Raw genomic sequence first — 24,924 nt, 5'->3', positions numbered from 1 at the left:
ATTTATTAAACGCAATGGTCAATATGTTAATGAATTTGAATTTTTGAAAAAAAAAAGATATATATACTAGCTGATTCAGGAGGAAAGGGGAATAATTTGGAGACTGATCCTAGAGCTTGTCATAGGAAAAAGGTTCAAATAAAGAAATGTCTGAAAATGCTTTGTTATGATTTACGGCTAGTGAAAAATTTAACCTGGATTTCACTTACCGTGGAGAAATTTGTAAGGCGTTATATAAGGGGTAAACTTGATGGCTTTGTATGTCTTTTTTATCTGAAAAATGTAATAAAGCAGGTACCATAAGTGTTGCTCCTGTAAATTTCATGATTATCCAATGAAAACAGAAAAATTTGTTGACAAAAAACATGTTTTTTATGTTTGAAGTACAATATCTTTGTTAAATGACTAATAAATCTGTAAATTTTATTATCAAAACTTGTAGAGAATTTAATTTTAAGGAAATTGATGAAATAAAGTATATGAAAAACAAAAAAAATCAACTTTTATTATTAAAAACAAAATAGAACAAAACTTAACAGAAAAATATTATGAATTTGTAAAAATTAAAAACTGTTGTTTTTAGTACAATAAATATAGATCTTTGAAAAATAATATTAAAAAAATATTCACTGGTTTATACTATATTGATTTGAAATAAATGTTTGAAAATTCCCCCATTGACATCAATGTATTCAACTTGTTTCACTACATTTTCTGACGCCAACCTAATTTCTTCATTTTTCGTTTTAGAGCAGCAACATTGAGAATACGATCAATTACTTCATCACCTGTATAGTTGTACTTTTTGCTTGTATATCTCTCATTTCACATATTCACATTAACAATAATCTAAGGGAATAAGATCTGGTAATCTAGATGACCAATTTACTGGCCCTCTATGTCCAGTCCAATCCTCTTCTTCACTATCGCTTTCATCATTTAAAATTATTTTCTCTATTTCAGGTGAGCATAATGTCATTACGATAGGGAGAAGCTTTATAAAAACCTGTTTTTTTAAGTTTTGTAGAATGAAAATAATAATATTTTTAATTATTCAACAGCGCTATGGTTTAGACAATAAACTGCTAAAAAACCTGTACATAGAACAAATATTATTTGTTATGTAAAAGTTATGTTATCGGTATTCATCATAAACAGTACAAAACGGGGTTGCTATTAGCAAGTACTATGTTTGACAACTGGTTCTTACTACATTGACCTTAGGGTAGTGGATGAGTTGGCTGTAACACACAATACATCAACTAAAAAAAAACATAATCTATTTTACAAATATACAATTTGGAATAGTAGAAATCATGAGCACACACCATTGTAGTGTTAAAATATTTATAATCTGTACTTGCTTTAATCTCGATCATTGTTTATGAACTGCAAGATCGAGAAATCATTTTAAAGAATGTATGTAGAATTGCATTCTTTTTGTTTATTGCAAAATGATAGGCAAACATTCATAAGCTTTTTTGTGTGATAGCCTTAGATGCAAGTCATTACATTGTAGTTCTTGCACAAGCAATTAATGTGGTTTCATCAATCTTTTTAGAAGTTAATATAATTAGTTTAACGCAGATGTAAATTTACATTTGTTTTTGCTGTATGAATGGCAAAAAGGTCAATTATAAACCCAGTAAAAACAGAGATCGTTAAAATACATTTCCTGTTGTAGCAAAGCTTTATTTAAATAGTATTTTAGATGTTTTGAATCTAGTATTAACTTTTTTTTTAAATTGCCTGGTGCAAATGTAAGCGATCTGGATAGTTAGGCATTCAGAAAATCAGCTTTCAGTCAGCTGTGTAGATCTATATACGCACACAAAATGTTTAATTGATTTTTGGCCAAAAATTTATACCAGCACTGTTACCTTGTAATAACTGTGACTACAAAGTAACAGTTCTGATACTATAAAGGCAATGAGACCACATGTAAACAATCCATTTTGCTTCTTCATACTGTTTTCATTAAAATTAATCAGGAAGAATTTTTAAAACTTTAATAATTTTATTAAAAACTCTTATAATAATTGATGTAAAAAAAAAGCTGACAACAAAGTTGTAATATTTTCCTGGCATTGGTTATTCTTATATTGTGGAAAAATAATTTTATACTTGAAAAAAGTTACCTGAGATTTTTTTGTGGGGGTAATTTATGATAAAGTTTTATTGTAAAACTAGCCAGTCGGAGCTTGCTTCGCTCATCTGACCATCTGACCTAGATCATCAGGTCCCAGGTCGACCCAGATGATCTCCATGGGCTCCTCAGGGCATCAGAGCTCATTTCGCTCGCAATTCCCATTCACCTTCTAGACCCCTGCAGTGTTTGTTACCCTCATGGTTGTGAGAGTAATACTGATAAATAACAAGTAAAGTATTCAGGCTTTATAGAAACTTAAAAAAGAAACTAAATTGCAGACCGATAGTAACTATGACAACTGAATTACACAACCTTTGACAACAGAAAATTTGCCACTGTGACATAAATATAATAATGTAATATAAGGATTAATAAATTTTTTTAATGAATATCGTTAATTCATGACTTCAAACTTTTTTCTTTTTCTATTTAGTCTCCGAATCTGTCATAAGGTATTACTTCAGAGGATGATATGTATGAATGTAAATGATATGTATGAATGTAAATAAAGTGTAGTCTTCTTCTTCCATCTCAGATCAACCTTTCCTGAGATGTGTAGTAGTTAATTGAAACCCAACCACCAAACAATACCGGTGCTCACGATCTAGTATTCCGAAGGGGGCTAGTGCCTTGGTTTACGGTTTAAAATTTTCCCTAGGAAAACACAAATGTGCCCTGCAAATGTGAAAATAACCGGCCAGTTGGTTCTTGTATGCTGCTGTTACAAATAAATCCACAGGCAAACAAACTTTCGACTTCATATATTATATTATTACTAGAAGTTTATGATTGAAAATTTTAAATAAATCAAAAAATGTTTTTAAAAATTCAAAAAAATCTATATTTTTAAATTTTGATTGGCTTCTGCCCACCAATATTGACCCCCAAAGTAATTTTTTTTAGGTTGCTTGCACTATTACTATGTCTAGGAAGACATTTAGAAAAATTTGGTTAAAAAATATTCAATAAGTAAAAAAAAATAGCTGTTTAGATATTTGAGGAAGGGGGAATTTCGAGGCCAATTTTTATTTATGAAACTAAACAACAAACTAATCTAAAAGTTCTTCACAGGATGCAAATGTTTGAAAAATTTCCTTACTATATAAGAACACATAAAAAGTTCAGATCATTAATTTATCCAGTTAAAGTACAAAAGCTAACAAAGACATTCATTAACAAGCCTTATAACCAGTTTAAATTAAAAGACTATAACACTATATGTTTTTTTGTCTTGCTTTACTATTTTGACCTTCAATGTACTTTTACACATGTTTTATGATTAGGATGAGATGAATGAAATGATAGGTGAAGAAAAGTCAAATCTTTGCCAGGAATCAATCCTGAGACTACCTGATCTAGAAGGCAGCATGCTAATCAGCATCCTATTTGTTGTTCGGCCAAATTTTTACTGACTCACTGAATCATAAATTATTTCCTGCGGACAACAGGGTGTCTCCTGGTAAGAGAAAGATCACTTATATGATGAAAATAAGGAGTGAACTGAATAAGAAGTGTGGAAGGCAGCAGTAGTATCTGAGGTATAATGAAGTACAGTCTATGAGTAGGGACAATGCAATTAAAAAATCCAAAAAAAACTGACAAGGTTTCTGTGCCAAAGGTTAGCACTGGCTGCCTGCAAATAAGCTACTAACCCTCTACAGAAGCTTACACACCTTTGAGAAGTACATACTGTATTACAGGTGCTACCATAGTGGATAAGTATCTGTAATGCCAGATAAAAAGGTTCTTCCTAAAAGGGGGTGGCTGCCCTAATAGTTGTGAGGTACTTTAGGCTCCATGTACTGTCCAGCTAAAGGCAATGGAAAACTACAGCTATATTTTCTGAGAAAAAGTTTTCCTCAATTCTTTTCTTCTTCTTTTTTAAACAGTATGATGGCATCTTCTGGATAAGATAGTCTGGAGGTAAAATAACCCCCCCCCCACCGCCCCCCCTGACAGGTCTCTGCATAGTAACTGCTCAAGAGGCTACAGTTATTATAGAACCAGTGGGATGAAGCAGTATGTCACTCCTCAAGCCAAAGCATGCAATGTTCATGGGTTAAACAAGAGTGGTAGGGTGGCTAATTTAGAAAAATAAATACAACGGTTATTATTAGAGTATTAATAAACATTATGAAATGAAAAGACAAACAGATTTTTAGTCAGGTTATTTTGCAGAGGATAGAATGCTATGAAAGAAATATGAGCAATCAACGAATAAAAGAGGAACGAGATTTTCAGAAGTTTGCATTAGATCACCATACATAAATTAGAAATTTCAAGCATCATTTTTAAAAAGCATAAATGAACACGTGCCTGGGTGAGAACAAGAAGAAGGTACATATTAATTGATATAATCTCACAGAGATTAGTAGGTCAGAGATTTTGAAAGCAAATTATGGGCAATAAAATGTATCTAGCAGAAAATACTGATTCTGATCTAATTTTGACAAAACATAAGGTGAAGTTAAGAAACTCAGAAAAAATGAGAAGAAATGGAACATAAACTAAAAGAGAACAATGCAAAGTTAAATTTGAACAAATAACAGTAATAGTGGCTAAAAATTATAGGAAAATCAGAATCAGTTAAAAAATGGGTAAATTTTAAAAATAGCATGACTAAAGTAGAAGAAACATTAGGTACAACATTTGGTAGAGAATCATGGAATGATGGATGGGCATAGAAACTAAAAAATTATAGAAATGATTAAGGAAATTATGTAGGTTCTTTAGATATCAACTTAATAGAAGTAGTAAAATAGTACAATAGAACTGGTTGCAGCAGAGATATAGAAATGATTTGGAATAAGATATATGACTACTGGAAGGGTGGAAGTAGCATAAAAAAAAAAAATCCCTTTCAGTAGGCTGGAAGGCGGTGGTAGATTTCACCAGTGCTAAGTAGGAGATAAAAAGGATTTCCACCTTAAAGTTAAGAAAAACTTCAAATTTACTCAATACGACAATGACTGGCATATGACAATGGCATGTGAAAAAAGTTTCATATGTTTAGCATACGACAAGCCCTTACAATTCCAGCAAAATTTTGGTCATCCCTTGCCTTAAGTGTTGGTCATATCAAAAATTGCTTCCGAAAAGTTTTAGGTAATGTTTAGAGGACTTACGACCAATTTAAATAGATTCGATACTATGCCTATTAAGGGAGGTATGTTTTTTTTTGTCATTGAAACCCCATTTTATCCACCCACTGGGCCAATGGTTGGTGATATCAAAAATCTTTACTAAGATAAGTTTTAGGTCCTTATCCAAATAATAGTAGGAACTTTAAACGAATTTGATATTTCACTTAATAAGAAAGTTAGTTATTTTTTTTTTCGAAAAAGCCCCCATTTCCATCCCGATGGTCCAATTTTGCCCATTAACAAACTCCAACAAGATTTTGGATTGTCATATTGTATGTATCAATTTGAAAGTGATTGGTGCAAAATTACAGCAGTTATCATGTCCACAAGAAAGTGAAATTTATATGTATATATAGACTTTGCAACTGACGGTGGTTTTGGGGTCTGAGGGATGTGAAACGCAAAGATATGTCAAAATTTTCCAGAAGTAGAACCATGGTACCCATTACAATAGGTAGCTTTCTTTTGAAATCTATCTAATAGAGAAAACTTCCAAGTACAGTGAATGAAGTCAAAATCTATTAGTATGAGAGGTATATGTGGAAAATCAAGGGTAGGAAGAGCAACTAGTAGGTGATAAGAATTTATTGAACTATAGAGGAAAAGTTATCAAATGGAGAAAGAAAAAGAAAGAAATCTATGGCGGCATTAGAGGAGACTGTTCTGAGATAAGAGTTTGATAAAGCTCTTAAAGACTTAAAACAGAACTGGAGTAGGGGTAGATGATATACGATCAGAATTACTATTTAATCTATAACAAACAGAACTACACAGAAATCAGATTATTCAGGAAACTAAATAGATTATACACATGACTATGTAAAGTTTGTGAGATGGGAGAAGTACCTGTAAGTACTTCTAACTGTAAGTATTCCAAAGAAAGCAGGAACAGTTAACTGTGAGAAGTACTATCAGTCTAATATCTAATGCAAAAGAAATACTAAGTAGGATAGTTTACAGCCAATTAGAAGGTGAATTGGAAGTTGACTGGTTTTGTTTCAGAAAGAAGCAAGGAGGTTCCTACTCTAAGACTTATTAGACTCTTATAAGACAAATTTTAGAACAGGGCCCCTGCATTTGAGAGGAGATATTTGATAATGTAGAATGGAATGATATATATAAAATTTTATAATAGTTTGCACTTAAAAATAGTACATAATCTGTGCAAGAATCGGACACAATAATAATAGCAGTACATTACAAAAACCTGTAGCTCTCTGAGAAAGGTATTAGATAAGGATATAACCTGATATTATTACTTTTCAACTTGCATACATTAGAAACAATACAGGAATTAAAAGAAAATTTTGAAAGAGAACTAACCGAGAGAGGAGAAAGAATAAATATGTTGAAATTTCCTGAAATATTTTTTTTCTTAAGAAACTAAAGATAAATTAGAAAAAATCTCAATGGCATGTGTACATAGTTAAGAGAAAAATTCAATTTTTAAAGAGCAACTCAATCTGTAAAGAAATTCAACTTAAAAGTAAAACAACAGTAATGAAATAATAACAAAAGAGCTAATGAAAAGGAGGATAACAAGAAATTGAATATACTGGGTGTACAAAAAAAATTTTTTTTTTGTCTTCAGTCATTTGACTGGTTTGATGCAGCTCTCCAAGATTCCCTATCTAGTGCTAGTCGTTTCATTTCAGTATACCCTCTACATCCTACATCCCTAACAATTTGTTTTACATATTCCAAACGTGGCCTGCCTACACAATTTTTTCCTTCTACCTGTCCTTCCAATATTAAAGCGACTATTCCAGGATGCCTTAGTATGTGGCCTATAAGTCTGTCTCTTCTTTTAACTATATTTTTCCAAAAATTTATCAGGGTTTTAATTTGTTACACAGTGTTCAACTTAAAATAGGCCCCATCACTCATCAATTTATACTAAATGCATATACTGGCATGAGATGGGTAAATAATGTGGAAGACATGGTATGAATGGAACCAGTGTGGGGAGGACTGTTTATTGCTAGTCAAGTATTGGCTTTTGAACAAGGTTGCATAACCGTGTGTTGTTTGTTAAAATGTGGTTAACTGTTGAAGAACATGTATTTGTGATGGAAACTTATTTAGGGACAAACTCATGTTGTGCGTTGTGTGTCTGTGAAAGTTCAAGGAGAAATTTGAAAAGAAAATATCAGTGAAAAGTGTTTTTCAAAAGTAGGTTTAAAAATGTCGTGAAACAGGTTTGGTGTTAGGCCAGAAACATGCAGTACACAGGTGATACAGGACATTAAAGAAGTAGTTACAAGATCTCCTCATAAATATTTGCAAAGATCAGCTCAGACTGCAATGAGGAGATTGCTGAAATATTATCAGTATTGAATACAGGTTTTCCATGAGCTAGCTAATGCTGATTATGCTAAAAGAGTTCACTACTGTCAATGGTTCAAGAACTTCATTACAGGCAACATTGGAATTTTAGATCAAGTGTTTTTCACAGATGAAGCGTGGTTTTACCTCGTGGGAAGTTAATAATCAGAACTACTGAACCTGGAGTACTGAAAATCCCAACATTTCCTCTGAATTTCCCCTGCACCCAAAAAAAGTAAGGCATATGATGTGCAGTTTCAAGGCGATGAATATTAGGACTCTTGGTTTATTAAAAAAACTACGAATACTGCCATCTAACAATTATAAAACAGTTCATAACCTTATTGCAAGAGGATGAGCATGACTTCTGGTTGCAACAGGGTTGCAATAGCGCCACTTCCCATATGGCTCACTCTGCTATGGAGATGCTACAAGACATTTTTGATGGAAGAATCATTTCCAAAAGATTGTGTCCACCAATTTTAGTTGTGGTCAATTCTAGTTCCACTTGACGATGGCTTTTCCTGAACAGAAAGTCTTCTGCGTTTTATAGTTTGCTAAATGTGAATCTTTAGTTACAATTCAAGAGATTCTGTAAAAAGTCTAATTGTGATTCTCCAAAAGACAGTAACATCGGTCGATGGCATAATAAGTTTGAAGTAACTGGATGACTGTGCAAAGGGAGGAGAAAGGGGTAATTATGAATGTCTGAAAAAATGTTGAACAGGTCAGGAAGTCTTTCTTCCTTAGTCCTAAAAAATCTGTAAGGAAGGCCGCCTGTGAACTACCAACGCCAGTGTGGAATGTTTTAAGGAATCACTTACATATGCATCCATACTGTTAACATCTGTTTCAGGCTTTACAGCCTACTGACTAGCTGAGCATACAGTCTTCGCGATCAAATGTTGCAACATGAAGATGAGGACTTTCTTGATCGTATTGTGTTCAGTCATAAGTGAACAATTCATCTTAGAGGGCGTGTTAACACACATATGTTTATATCTATTATCAGAAAATCCTCTCAAACTTCTACAACACAAAAAAGACTCCCCAGAATTATCTGGGCAATATCCTGAGGGCAAGCTTATGGACCATACTTTTTCACTGAAGGAAGCATAACTGGAGTTGCTGCTTATTTGGATATGCTGCATATATGGGTCTTTCTTCAACTGCAAGGTGGGGCCAGAGAATTTTATTTGGCAAGAAGATGGTGCACCTTCTCATGTCATAACTCTTTGCGGGTTTAGATGAATGACATTTTCTCCAACTGCTAGATCGGTCGACATGGACCCGATAACAGAACTTATTTGTAACAGCTGACCCCCAGTTTTTTTATGGGGTCAGACTGTCCAATCTGACCCCCATGTAACTTTTTTCTTTTGGGGTATTATAAAGGATCTTGTGTTTGTGCCTCCACTATTAACCTATTTACCCAATTTTAGACCATTATTGAAGCAGCTGTTGTTTCCATTACTCCAGACGAGCTGATTAAAGTGTGGGCAAAATTCTCCGATCGGTTAGGTGTGTGCCACATGGAAAGTATTCATGCTGAAGACTTAATAGGCGGCAAAAACTTGGAGTTACTTTTTCATTTTATTTGTGATTCATCACCGAAGAGTCAATGTTAAGAGATATTTAATAGCTTTAAAACCCCAATTTGTTTTGTAAGCTTTGTATATTATGATAAGGGAACCATAAATTTCAAAATTCTGTTACCTAGATAACAAAACTAAAAAGGATGGTCCAAGCAAGATAGTGATAAATAAGCAGCCTGACTCAAGAAAGCAGAACTTCATGCAAAAACAAAGTTGCTAACATCAAATATCAATTTAAGAGCTGGAAGGTATTCTTTAAATGATTATGTGGAGTAGTGTTTGTTGGTCGTGAAACAATACTACAGTAGAAAAAAATGTAGCAGTGTTCTTCAACTGTAGGTCCACAGCATGGTCAATTATAACTGGCCACGAAATGTTCTACAATTTCATTTTAGGTTTCACGCATACTTTATAGAGGATGTTCTGAGAAGAGGAGTTTTCATGAATGTGTTGAAAAACTCAGATCGAGAACAAAAAATAAGTCGTTTTTACTTCCTTGTACAAAGTAAAGGAAGTATTGTGATCGTGAAAAAATTCAGATTTCAACGGAAATATCCATTTTGACCATCCCTGAATTAATTTTGACTAGTTTCGGCATCACATCTGTACGTACGTATGTATTTCGCATAACTCAAAAACGATTAACTGTAGAATGTTGAAATTTTGGAATTAGAACTGTTGTAACATTAGTTGTGCACCTCCCATTTTGATTGCAATCGACTGAACCAAAAATGTCCAAAAAAGCCTAAAATCAAAAAACAATTTGAATTTTTCTTAACTGTAGTAATAAGCCCTCATTTAACATTATAGCAAAAGTGGTCTTATTTTCATTGGTGCCAGAGTTATAGCCAAATAAAATTTTAATTAATGAAATATTTGGATCTTACAAGGGGAAGGCACATCAGTTCGAAGGACTTCATCTCCCATTTCATTTTTTTAATTTAAATATATTGATTTATTAATAGTTATTAACCTCCAATTGTAAAAAAAGTTTTACAATAAATAATAATTTAATAACAATTTTTAAAAAAATCAGAAGTTATTAATGAAATAAAATTTTATGTACTTTTCATTTTAAAAAGATGTTTGTTACTCCCTTCTTAAGAAAGGCACTTAATTTACAAAATCATATGCCAATTTCATTACTGTCCATACTTTCTTTAGTATTTGAAAAAATTATGAAAAACAACATACAACTTTTTCAAAAAGCATAGTTTATAAAACAACCATTTTTGATAATTCATAGTTTATAAAACAATCAACTACTAACAATCATTTTCCAGTATTTGGAAAATTCTGTAGATAACAAAAAGATTGCATTTAAAATTTTTGCAACCTCAGTAAAGCAATCTATTTAGTAACACACTTTCTATTGATGAAAAGACTTAGTAGCTATATTATTAGAGGAGCTTTTCAGAACTGGTTTAACTCATACCTTACCAACTGTAATCAAATAGTTAAAATTTCATCTTCTGATAAAAATGCACATATAAAATTAAGTCCATAATAAATAAGATGTAGAATGCGGAGAGCCTCAGGGGAAGTGTTCTCAGTCCCTTGCTTTTTTTATTGTTTATTAAATGACCTACCTAAAAAAAATTATGAGCATTCATTGTAACCCTTCTTGCACAATACAACTTTTTCTACATCTGAAAATTGTTATTTAAAAGAAATTGAAATTCGAACAACAAAAAATTATTCACTGGACTGCAAACATCTAACTTTAAATACAGATAAACCGTTGCACTAGGCTTCACAGGTAGAAATAACATTGCTGTTAGCGTGGATTTCCCATTGTAGTATTTCTGCTGCTCACAAAGAAAAATTTCTGGGTGTTTAGTTTATTAAGTGACAATTCTCATGAGGTGATCAAATTGATTTCATTTGTAACATAAATAAAACTGTATTGTTTTGTTCTAAATGCTAAGCTTATCAACACTATTAAATATTTAGTATGTTTACATGAATATAAAGTGCAAAGTCATGTCAATAGTATCAGGACAAATTTTGAAGACAAAAATGGGCTGCATTATCTGGAGGAACCCCCTAAGCAGAAATCGTGTAGACCTTTATTTAGAAAATTAAATATCTTAACTTATCCTTGGGTTAATATTTTATGAATGTGTAATCTTTGCTTTAGAAAAGAATTATCTCATTCTTAAAAAGTAACAATATCCACCGTTACCAAATCAGATAATGGAATTGTTTTCAACTGTGTGAAAACAAAACACCATTCTACAGGCACACGAAAAAGGGTTTTGTTATGCTGCCCATTGGCTTTTTAATATTCAAACAATTTGAAAAATATTCTCACCAATTTGTTTAAAATACGTATAAAAATATTTCTTTTATGAGAAGAATATTATTCTGCTGATGAGTTTTAAATATTAAAAACCAAAACAAAAAATTTGCTTTATCTGCATCCTCAACATGTATGTAAATATGTGTTCAAAATAATTGTGGTTCCTGAATTGTGAATTATTTTGTAGTAATCTTTTTATATTTAATGTATTTACCTTAGCATTATTTCTTGTGTTCAAGAAATTTACTCTTACTTTTTGTTTGTTATCAATTAATACTTTTATTAAATTTCTAAACAATTATATCATTTTTCAGCTTAGTATTGAAAGGCTTGTTTTTTAGTTTACTAATAATAATTGTGTTTGAATTTATGTTTTTTATTAATAAATCAATATATTTAAATTAAAAAAGAAAGTTAAAAAAAAATGAGATGAAGTCTGATTCCAATTGATGTGCCACTACCTGGAACCAATGAAAATAAGTACCTCTTACGATATATCATTGAAAAGCTCTCAATGAAGGCTTATTACTGCAGTTAAGTCCAAAATTTAAATTGTTTTGGATTTTGGGCTTTTTTGGACACTTTTGGTTCAGTTGATTACAATCAAAAGCAGAGATGCACAACTAGATGTTACACCAATCCTAAATCCAAAATTTCAACATCCTATGGCTAATAGTTTTTGAGTTATGTATACATATATAGAGTTGTGCATATGTACATATGCGTACAGATATCACATACGTACAGATATCACATTGAAACTAGTCAAAATGGATATTTCCGTTGAAATCTGGAAACAAAATTTTTTTGCAATCACAATACTTCCTTTACTTCATACAAGGAAGTAAAAAATAGTGATATACAACAATTTATATGATGTAGCAAATGTTTCTCTTAGCATTTAAACATTTCATAAATTCAAATAGTGCAAATGACTTTTTCAAATTATTTGCCTAATGTCATTGCTAATATCGTCATCCAGTATTTAATTTCTGGGTAACTAGGTGGTGTAATCAACTAACTTTATTCGGTAACTATTGTTAATCTAATGGTTTGTAATGACTCACTATTATCAAACTATTTCAGTGATTAATGCATTACATTCAAACAACTTACACAAAACAATATCAAATTTAGATTATCTTTTAATAAACTTTGTTGCATTTGTTAATGATTTTGTAGCAGGTTAAACCAAAATTTTTCTGTCAAAATTATAATGCCAAAAATATTATACAACAAATAAATAAATTCATTAAAGTTCTTATTAATGCTATGAATATTCACGGGTAAAAAATCAAATTGAATATTGTGTTTAACTGAGGTGAAATTAGTATTTAATAATAAAAACAACTATTATTTAAATGTCTTCATTCATATCACAGACAATTACTTCTAAAGCCTCAACAAATTTTATAGAATAACACCACTTTGCAAACAAACCTCCTATAGTTGGACTTTCTGAAGACTTGAAAAAAACTGCTGTTTTTTTTGTTTTTTTTTTAGCTTTTGTTATATTCGTACATATTCACTCAATCAATTTTACTTGGTAAGCAGGAACTAAGAGGCAATAATCAGCATTTTTTCTCTAATAACCAGCCTATGCACTGTGTTAATTTTAGATTTTCAAATTGTAGTATTCTTAAGTACTTAAAAAGGTGTACCAACCCTGTGTACATAAAAAAAAAACAGCAGAGTTGTTTACTGAACTTTCATATAAAACTTAGCTATTACTATTACAGTGGATGAAAGTGTAGATTATAAGAGCCTCCATAGTAGCCAAATAGAAATCTAACAGCCCTCTTCTGTAACATGAGAGAATAAGTTTAATAATGTTGAATGGTACTTGTCATTGTTCCAACATTTTTTTTTATGTAACTTGATTATCAAAAAACAACATATTAAAGTTTTTAGTTTTCCACGATAATTAAACTTGGCAGTGCGATAACAAACAAGACCTCTTATATTTATTTAACAAACAGCTATTTCAGTGAATAATCTTAGTTATTTGATTGTGATAAAATCAGCTACTTCTAACTATAATTTTGATACAGAACAATTAATTGCTATTTTTATGCGATAGAATAAACCATTTTTGTAGCACCAATGTTGCCAGAAGTTTGCCAACATATTTGACATATGTATAAATAGTATACTAGCAAGTTTCGAATAAAATGTTTAGTTAAAAATGTTTAATCTGTTTAGTACAGAAGATATTTAAACCTGAACTTCAATTCATGAAGAATTTTCATAAACCCTCAGGTAGTTGTTATTCATATGTATATAATACACACATATGTACTGAATATTTAATGTCAAAATTAATCATTTATTTATTTCACTTTTTAATTTGAAGAAGTATTTTGGCATTCCAAATTTCACTCTTGGGCTCTAAATTTATTTTTAATTTGTAAATTATCTTCCAATGAATACTTGCTCGAGTACATTATGCAATGCTACAAACAAAATTTTGTACACGGTACAATGTTGATGTACTTGAAGAATAAAGAAGTTTATTAAAATCTTTTAAAATTGAACTTTAGCAGAATTAATTTGTTTTGAATGTTTATGTAATCAAAACAGAATAAATATTGACATTGGACCTGGACTGTGATTTCAATTTCTCAAAAAAATACTACATTCTAATTAAATCTGTAATTTCCATTTCACAGAAAAAGTTACATTCTAATTATTTTTGCTCAGCTTGCGAAATCTGGCCTTCACCTTGGGTAAAGGCACTTAATTCTGCTACGAAACATTTCTTTTTTGGGTAAAGAACATTACATAATGTACTCAAGCAAATATTCTTTGGGAGATAATTTACACATTAAACATAAATTTAGGGCCAAGATTGAAATTTCATTAAAATTTTTCTTTTAAATATTCAATTCACTGATGTACTAAGTAAATTAAAAAATTCACATATATAATTATGTATTTTATATCTATATACATGTATCACCTACCTAAGGGTTTATGGAAATTATTTATGAATTGAAGTTCAGATTTAATTATCTTCTCTTAGTACATTTATTTAATAAAATAAATCTTAATGAAACAGCGATGCGTTGGATGGATTGCCCGACTTCCACAGTCTCTATATTCTATTCTACTCAAATTCTAAATATGGATCGTTTAACAAAAAGGACCACTAAAGCTGTTTTTCTATCACGCCAGATGTTATATCACTGTTTAGCGACGGGATATGGAGTAGAGTAGGGTGAATTTACAGTGAAGATGGGTGTAAATTTACAATATACTATGAATGTAATTAGTATATATGGTGGTTATACTACAGTAGTAGTAATTGGGTGGTTATAATTAATTTGATTATAAATCTTAACCTAATATGAAAAGAAACTAAAGCAGTTTTTACATCAAATTTACCCAAATCAGTCTGTGGGTAGACGGTTTTATAATGAAATTAACATTAACACTAGAAAATCTTAATTAAAGATAATTACATGCGATTAGAAAGTGGGTATTCTATTAAAATAAAACTGCTAACTTGACAATTATAAGTAGATTTTAAAATTGTTTTCTAAACAGTAGAGACTGTGTCCTAAATACTTAACTGGGCTTACTGAATTTGCCCACAAATATAAGGTGCAATTTGTTATACAGGGAATACATCGCACAACAGAAAGATTTTGCAAAACACATTATTCAATCATATACCTAATTTGTTTGGGTGTTTCCTAATCTTTTTAAGACAGATGCTATTAACAATAATACTATTAGTAATTCCTCAGAAAAAGTTGCAGCTAATCGGTTCCAAAAGTTCTCTAAGTAAACCTTCAGTACTTTAAAAGTAGCTTAAATATTTAACAATAAAATTATAAAAACTATATTTGCCTATTTATTATGATCATATGTAAATGATTATTTACACTTTTCTTGTTTTCTAACTACTTGCATACATTTACATACCCAAAATACGCATGAATAAGACACAAGAAAGCACAGTAAGATGTATATGCTTAGGACTTATTAACATAAAACTATGTTAAAAATTAAAACAGATATTTTCTATTTTTAACATTAAGATTATAAAACAAAAATCTCACAGCGGTTCACAATGTTTTAAAATTATTTTTTTAATTATCTTTTCAAAAGTTTCAACAAATCAATTAACAAAGAAACCGGGGGTAAAATTATGAAATAATTACTTGAATTCTCACAAATTAGCGAACACTAAGCCAAGATTATGTTAATACTGCAAAACGAGACTGTAAAAAAATTATTGTAGGTTCCAAAATATCATGTACTGCCTAACTCTAACTAGGAATTCCTAACAAAAACCGATTTATTCCTTACAATAACCATGAGACACATAATTTGAGGATAACTTACAACGACTTGGCATTCACAGTAACAGTAATACCTCTTCTTAACGATCCTAATGAATTACACTTTGCCAAGAACATGATTACGATCAGAAATACACTTTATCTGCGGTAACACAAAATACTGAAGAAAAAGTATCATGTAACCTAAAACAAACCCACCCATTCATGCCCACTTCTAACAATGCAAATCATACGTGAATTTCACACACTCCATAATAAGCGAATGAGCTATAACAGAAGATGACTTCATTCCCAGCCGATATCTTTTAGTAACATTTATAGGACTGAAATTAGTTACAAAAAAAAAACAAACATACTACAAAACCAACAATTACCTTATCCTTAAGTCCTTTATCCATAAGCCAGTTTGTAAGAGTTTCAAATTTGCTCTTAAGTGCTTCAACCTTCTTTCCTTCTTCAGGTAAAGTAAATCCTTCTTTGGCAACATTTTGGAATTTCTTGCCTTCAAATTCAGGTAATGCAGATAATGAATATTCATCAATAGCTTCAACCAAATATAATACTTCATATTTTTTCTTCAACAAACGGGGAGGTTTCAACCTAAAAAAAAAAATATGTATGTTTAAAATAATGATGTTAATCTAACGTAAGGGCAAACAAATAAAAATGTTGTCTTAGGGATTATTATGAAGAAAAGACTTCATGCAAATATTTTATTGAGAATAAGAGTATACTAAATTTCAAGAATTTGGAAAAGTTCAAAGTATATCTTATGGAAGACATGATTTCTTAAAAACAATGGAATTGTTGAACTACATGTTTTTGAACACACACATTCTTTAATAAATTGTTCAACTCTAAACAAAATTATTCTTATTGCTTTTCTGTAACAACAGAAGAGAAATATATCTAACATGTTAAAAATTTATAATAATAGTACCTCTCATTTCATTAGAATTTTCTGTAAAATATAACTATTATAGATACAAAAGGTTTGAAATCGAATCTTGTTCAAATTAAGGAAATTGATTTATATCTTTCTAGACCAACATCATTTTCTTTTCTCTTTCATGTTCATGAAACAGCAGCAATTTGAACACATCTTAAAAGTAAAAGAAAGGAATACATATCTAAAATTCGAAATAATTTTAAAAAAATCTTTTTTAGACTTTCATAGTAACTTTAAAACAGTAACAAGAGAAATCTTACTTTTAATTATCGATACCAAAGATAAATTTTAAAAAATCTTACGATTAAAGAAATTCACACCTCCTGTCTTGAAGCACCAGCAATATAGTAGATATGAGTTTGTTTTGGTTTCATTCTCGATACGTAATCAGATAATGTTGTCATTCCCTCTTTATTTGATAAATGGAATCTTAACAGTTTAGACAATCTTGATCTGTTACTTGGATCTTCTACAATGCCCAATTTAAAACTGAAACAAGAACAGGAAAAGTAGTAAATGAGCTATTATAATATTAACTTTTACATCCACTAAGATAAAAGATATCCAGAAATATGAGACGTATACAATATTATAAATATATATATATATTATGCAATGTATAATATTAAACTTTATATCCACTAAGATATAAACATATTAAGAAAACTGTTAAGCCTGTTTTTCTTCACAAGACATATATTCCATTTCATTCCTAATATATATCCTACACAACAAAAGAGCATTTGTGTTTGACTGAAAAAAAAAATAATAAACACAATTTTTTATGTAGTTTTTATAAATAATTTTCTACTGCCATAAATGTTGACAGCATTACTGGTTAATCTAAAAATTTACAATGTAAAGAGGGACTGCTTTTGTCTATTTGAAAAAAGATATTAATGAAACCTGAATGGTTTTGTTTTCAAGAGGAGCAAAAAAATGTGTTCTCTAGCGAACACTGCTCTTTAGTAAGAAAATTTAAAAACAGATATATAAAGATTCAGAACATTTAATTTTCAGATTATCAAAATGTTCTTGTAATGTCAATCTATTATAATGCATTTAAAAACAGATATCACAGTCATATTACAATTTTTAAGGATTTTCGGCGAGTAATAGTATAAACGAAAAGGATTATTTATAATAAAATAAATAACTAACTGATTTTTCTTTTTATGTATGCTTGGCTGCATCTTCCATTTAAAAAAAATACTTGTATTCATTATGCGTAATTGAAAAAAGTGAAAGAGAAATTATTTTCTCATTTTTACGAGACGTATCCAGAAAGTAAGTACAGTTTTTTTTATTAAAAAGCAAACATAAGTTTCAACAGAATAACTTTATAATTACATGAAAAAGCATATCTTGAACTATTCGTCTACCTAATTTCAAGCATTACTAAAGTGCTTTTCATATTTTCCTATCGGTTTTTTCAATCCTTCCTCAAAGAACAGTGCCACCAGTGAAACACCACTGCTCACTTTTGTACAGCATTTTCGCATCAGTACTGTCATTATAGTGCTAACCAGCAAGCCATCACTTTAGCTTGAAAAGCAAACGGTAGTCGCTTGGCGTCAAGTCGGGGGTATGTGGTTTGCTCCCAGCCAAACTATTCAATCAGACTCTTAAGTTTCACTGCCAACATGCAAACAAACATTATCATGAAGCAACAATCCCATGATTGAGCATGAGCATAACTCTCCTGTTTTGGATTGCACGACATGTTTTTTTAAGACTACCGTAATAAAGTGAAGCATTTATAGTCTCACCTTTTGGCAAGAAGTCAACCGACAAAACTTCTTTCTTCTCCAGAAGACAAAGTACTTGATATTTTATGTTGACAGTAGTTTTAAACTTCTGTTTTATTTTTTTCCAGAGTAAGACTATTAATGAAACCCAACTTTCAAAATTGTCTGTTAAAATTCAAGGAACTCAATATATATAGAAGAAATTATAAACCTTCGATTTTCTTTAATTTTTTCATCTATTTTAACCAAATCATTAATCACTATGGAAGGGCACCAACTTCTTTGCTACTATATACAACTTCTTTGCGCACTACATTATCTGTCATTGAACTGCTGCACCGACTTTCTAACCGTTCCATCACTCATAGCTTTTTCTCCATACACTTCACTAATCTGATGATGATCAGCAGTTTGACATTTCTCGTATTTAAAAACAGGTAACTACCCTAATTTCACTATCAGCAGGATTCTTCATCGATTTTAACATTTTAAACATCGTTTAAAATAACTTTCAACTGAAAACAAACAAAGCTGTATTTGTAATGGTGTCTATCAAAAGCCAACCGATGTAAAAATGCGGTGAACATGCCGCAGAGCTGCAAATGATAAAAAAAAGTTACATATTTTTTTTGGATAAGCCAGGTATATTCTAAAAAAAAAACTATTAAATATAAAAACTTACTTAGTTCAATATTCCTTCCAGAAAGTATCCGCATCTTCCCCTTCTAACTTTTTAATCATATCAAGCACCTTTCTAACCGTTTTCTTTTTAATAACTTAATTTGGGTTGTAATGTTTCACGAGAAACATTTAACGGGAGATCATCGGAGTCAACAACACCGCGTATAAAGGCTAAATATTTAGGAAGCATGTCAGCAAATTCATCCATAATAAAAACTGAAAAAGAAATAATAATAATTAAAAATAAAAAATTTAAGAATATATAGAATTTCATCACACTTTTTAATCCAAAGCAAGCACATATTAACAGGTACATTTAACCAATGAATTATTTTTTATCACCGACCAAACAACTGTTTCAGTACAAGTTCTTATTCATTACCTATGAAAGAATCATGTTAAAATTTAAAAAAGATATTTCATAAGGAAATTGTTTCAATTTTTATTTTGTTTATAATAGATTAATATAATACATCATGTTCTGAATTAAAAAACCTTTGCCACACATATGTTACAGCACAGATAGATCATAATAAGCACATTTAATTGGCTTACACATATCATGTGCATTATAGTTCACCTTAACACAAAATTCTTTTATTTACTTCTTTTTTTTTTTTAATGAGCTAATGTGAACAATAAGCATATTTCATTGCGTTAATACATTTTTCCCATCTTATAGTTAACAAAACATCAATAATAAAAAAGATATAATCTTTCTTTTAAAAAGAGATCTTAATACTACTGTTTATTATTAAACTGTTCATAAACAATAGTAGTAGATTATGCAATGAGCCTATAATGTAGCCATTAAGGTATGCATTGATGCCATTAATTTGAAGTAAGTTATGACACGAGTGTTAGCAAGTACCTATACTTTGCTACTTTGCAAGAGTGCATTTAGTGCTATTATAGAAAGTTGCATACCATATTTTTTGTACGGCTGAGAAATAATTGGATCAGTGAATTAAATCAGACAGAAATAATTGTTTATGGAACTTTTTTTAATTTTTCCAAAAAATACATTAAACAATAAGTTCTACATTTTGTTAAATATTGGTCTGCGTTAAAGACATTTCTTCCTCAGAATTCAATATAATTAAGAAAAGTATGAACAGTATACTATAGAAACTTAGTTACCAACAGACGTACTTTCAAATTAACCTCTGCTTGCTAACTACTAAATCAAATTAAAATCAAAGTAAAAAAACAGCTGAAAATTAAACATAATCGCTTCTGATTGATAAGTGTTTGAAAAAATAGGCTTTTGATAAGTTGACCCTCATTATGATACAGGTTCCAGCTGCGTAATTCAAACATTGCACATACAGCCATAGAAAAAGCAAGTTTATCTAATTTTATTTTTACGATTTATTTATGAATTTAGTAAAATTCCTTACACTGACTTTTGTACATAAATAATCATTTGCTTAATCCAATTATAAATGTATCTCAAAATACTTCACTAGTACATGTTAGAATAAATAGTACACATTTTATTTGTAAAGTATTCATAGTTCACACTAAGTTTTATAAGTGTAGTTGGTTGATGCACAATAGTTCTTTTGTTTGGCTCTGGGTAAGTGTTGGTGAGCGGGTGTGTGTGTAACAGGTCTATATTAAAAGGGAAGGGGAATGAGACAAGCACCTGGAGTCTTCAGAAAGACATACACACGAGACATGGTTTCATCTCATTCTGACCCAGCAACAGCTTAGTTCTCTCGCATCTAAAATACCATTTCCTCCAACTACTGTTCACAAAATTTAAAATTACTGTACTCTAATATTCACCAAACAAATAAATTTAAAAAATATACATAAAAAACAAATAACAATTACAATTTATAAAATGTATTAGTGTGATAAAATAATTACACACATATTTCATCAAAAGTTCAAACAAATAAACAATTTTTATATTTCCATTGATGTTTTGAATGTACTTTACCAACAAATACTAACACACATTCCAGATTTCATAGACAGTTTTTTCCCATAACTCAACAAACTAAACAGTTATCTCTAAGATCAAATACTGTAGTTAAGCAAAATCACAAAGTAAAAAGATTAAGACTGTATTCAATTGTTAATGATGTATAAAAATGATTAAAGATGAATAATTTTTTTGCCCTATACACAAATGCACTTTAGAAAAAAATGTGGAGAAACAGAGAAAATGGCATATTCTACACCACACATGATGAGTTAAAATTCACACAAACCTTACAAGTGATTTATGAAAACATTTGGAATAGATAAAGTATGACGTAAAGATAAGATGATCAGTCATGTAATAATAAATCACTCCATTAGATTTAAAAAGTTAAACAACGTTGGCCCCAAAAATCTCTATTCAGTTAATAACTTAATCTGTTGACATTTTTCAGGCATTAATCAACCCCTCTTTGTTTATTGTAAAATTATGTCTATAATTAATTATAGATATATAAAATACTTACTTTAATTATTATCAGTTTGTGTGCCGTATTTATTAAAACTGTCACTTGGCTGCATTTTAGGAAAAAAACAGAAGAGATTTAAATGTCACTTCACCTTCAACAAAAGCAACAAAATGAACTTTGGACAATGGATCTTGAGTATCTTTTGTTAATGAGTTATAAAACTCACTGTATTCTTTATCTTTGACGTCTACTGGCCTAATGAAAATACATATAAAAAAAATACATCGTAAATTAAAGAACAAAAACACAAACTTAAGTTTGTATTTATTGCAACATGACATATTTGTTATTACATACTTCTAGTATATATACAGTGTTCCGGGATGTATTCTTTGAAATTCAAGTACAGATTCAAAATGAGCAGAAAAATTCATATCGACGTAAGTCCTATTTTGCTTTGTTTTATTTCTGGATGTCATTTCATGATTTTCAACAAAAAAAAATTTTTTCACGAACGGGTAAACCTACTTTAATTTAATATGGCAAATCTAAGTCTAGCGTTTTATTCTACAAAATAAAAAATTCTGAAAACATCAACTTCAAAAATTTCAAAATGGCAGCCTCTTATGATTGTAATTATTTGTTTGATAAAATTTTTACTTATAACAGAATTTATTAAGCATTTTATTTTCAACAACATGACCTCATTTGTAAAAATCTGTTGACAAACAGTCGAGTTATTGCAATAATTAACTCAGCAGCACACTCGTGCACCGTAATGCCAGGTGATCAATCTTTGCCAGTTTTATTTTCTCCTCCAAATGTAATAAAAATTATTAATAATAAATAATAATAATTTTTTTTTTTAAATATTCAAATAATTCAGTAATATATTAACCACTGTGCTAATAAAATGTAATATTAAAAATTTATAAAACTAACAATTTTAACAATTTAAAGTTCACAATTTATTTTTATGTAATTATAGAATTAAATACCAACTGAAGATGTAGGTCCTGCAAAAACTGATCCTTAGAATTAATGTGGTAAGTTTAACATATCTATTTACTGTGTTTTGGCTGTTTAAATTCCATTTAATATTAAAGATATATACACACAAACAATCAAATGACAGTGTAATAGTTTCATTTTTTCATTGAGCACAAATAGTATACGATAGTTTCAAAAACTAAAAATTTCGGATATTTCTTGAGATGAAAGAAATAAATGAATAAAAACTATCATAATCAAAAAAAAGTTTGTGGAATGAGTTTTCAAAAACATGAAAACTTTTTAGCATATATTTCTTTCAAAGTAGTTTCACACTTTTTGAGTCAATAAAATTACTGGAACCCTTTTTGAGAAACCTTCCTCAGCTGCCTGCATTGCAAGCTATGTCATCAGCATCTTTGTATATTTTCCTTGTTACAGCATAATGTGTATTTGTAAACAGAAATCAATACCTATAATTTAGAAGCAAATCACTAGTTTATTTCATCAACAGATATCGCTCCTATAATTAAAAGAACATTTAAGAATATGCCCCATGCTTGGAATTAACAGCTCTTTAGCTAGCTTGTAATAATTAACAAACAGGAAATATGTGTTTGAGATAGCTATAAAAATTTAAAAAAAAAATTAAGATTTAATCATTTAGCAAACATACTTGCAAGTCCAAATAGGTTTGCTATCGTTTGCCAATTCCCAATCCCAGACAGTTGTTTCAACTTTTTTTGTTTTTGGTTTATCTTCTTTTTCTTTAGCATCTTCTGCTTCAATATCTTCATCTTTCTTTTCTTCTTCATCTTCCTCAGTTTTAGGTTCAGCTTCTTCATCATCAATAGGTTGTTCTTCGGTTATGGTCTACACAAATAGAAAAATAAATTAATTTATAATTTGCAAAAATCATTAATATACAAGATCTGACAAGTAATATATGAAGCATGTCCAAAAAGAAATGAAATTTGAAAATGTTCCCAAAATGTGGAACAACTTTCAATGATACTTTTAAAAGTTACACATAGGAAAGCATAATATGAGCACATTATATCATATTAGTGGTTTAACAGTTTCAAATTTGGCAGAATAGTAAAAAATGTGAAGTCATGTATTATAATCAAGCTGTATGCTTAAACAAGTGTTGAGAGGCTCATCTCACAAAGCTTATTGATGTAAAATCAGTACGGGTTTCATCTCGGAAAGGGTACTGAGGACGCCATACTCCGCGTCATGAGTGAGGTATGAACTAGTGAGAAGGAATATGTCCTGGGAATTTTCCTGGACATCTCTGGCACATTTAATAACCTGTGGTAGCCTCCTGTCAAAGTTTCATTGCCATTAAATAAATCATTTTTTCACTACACCAATTTGTCTCATTAATTATTGAACGTTATCTGGTTGTGTAGTTCCACTTAACAAAGCGTAGGAAACTGGTTTCGAAAAAAATAATTTCTATTAAAATAGGTGGCAGTCTAAGCTCTCCAACCTTTCTGTTAGAAAAGAGTTGTTACTTTACAGTCCTTCAATAAAAGTTTGTTAAAGGAATAAGTAAGAGTCTGAATTGTATTCTTGGTATTTCTATCTGAAATTTTTTAAGATTTTCTTTAAATACATTGCGATTCAAAATAGATACTTAGATAAGTTTAACTACGGTTCAAATTCAGCCTGCTTTTTATTAATTGGTTTAAAATTACTAACTTTTAAATAAGAATTGTTCATTAAAAAGAAAAAAAAACAAGCTTTCTCTTTGATAGTATTACAATTAAAAAAATAAAATAATAAAAATCTTTAAGAATCAATATTTTACATCTCACATTGTTCACACACAATTTTAAACTAATACTTTACAAATACAATTTTACTAATACTTTAGTAAAATGAAGTAAAGACATCTTCTGAAGAACTAAATAATCCATAATACAAATTGATAATAAATACTGATGGTATACTTACTTCATATGTAGATCTAAGAACGCACAGAAATCAACCCTTTATTTTATTCACATTAAACTATACTGACAAATACTGTAAGAGGGGCCACTAAAACTTAATTTAGAATTGCGTTAGGTAAAACTGGAAAACAAGAATTAAGTACTTTCATTCTTCAGGAATATTATTTGTTCATTAAATTAATATTCCAGCTGACAAAAATCAAAAAGTTATGTTCCAGCTACACAAACTAATCTTCAAAAGTTAATAATAACAATTAAACAGTCTAGAAGTTAACCGATACACAACTTCAAGTTTCAAATTTACATTACAGTAAGAAAATTTAAAGTTGTATTAAGTAAATAAAAAATATCTTAATGATAAATGTAACATAA

General features: G+C 29.9%; 1 protein-coding gene and 1 pseudogene across 2 annotated transcripts in view; both read right to left on the bottom strand.

The window, feature by feature from the left end:
* Position 1: 1 nt before the first annotated feature.
* LOC142320791 (endoplasmin homolog) lies at positions 2-24,516 on the bottom strand (annotated as a pseudogene).
* The window catches only part of LOC142321341 (endoplasmin-like), a 41,449-nt gene continuing 39,914 nt past the window's right edge, over positions 23,390-24,924 (bottom strand). For both annotated transcript variants that reach the window (XM_075359344.1, XM_075359343.1), the window contains exon 3: positions 23,390-23,464. The gene's annotated coding sequence lies outside the window, so the exon portion shown is untranslated. The remainder of the gene's footprint in view (positions 23,465-24,924) is intronic.

Source organism: Lycorma delicatula, chromosome 3 (assembly GCF_047948215.1).
Source record: "Lycorma delicatula isolate Av1 chromosome 3, ASM4794821v1, whole genome shotgun sequence".
In the NCBI taxonomy this organism is placed as follows: Eukaryota; Metazoa; Arthropoda; class Insecta; order Hemiptera; family Fulgoridae; genus Lycorma; species Lycorma delicatula.
Note: the sequence above shows the minus strand (reverse complement) of the source record. Positions and strands in the feature narration are given on the sequence as shown.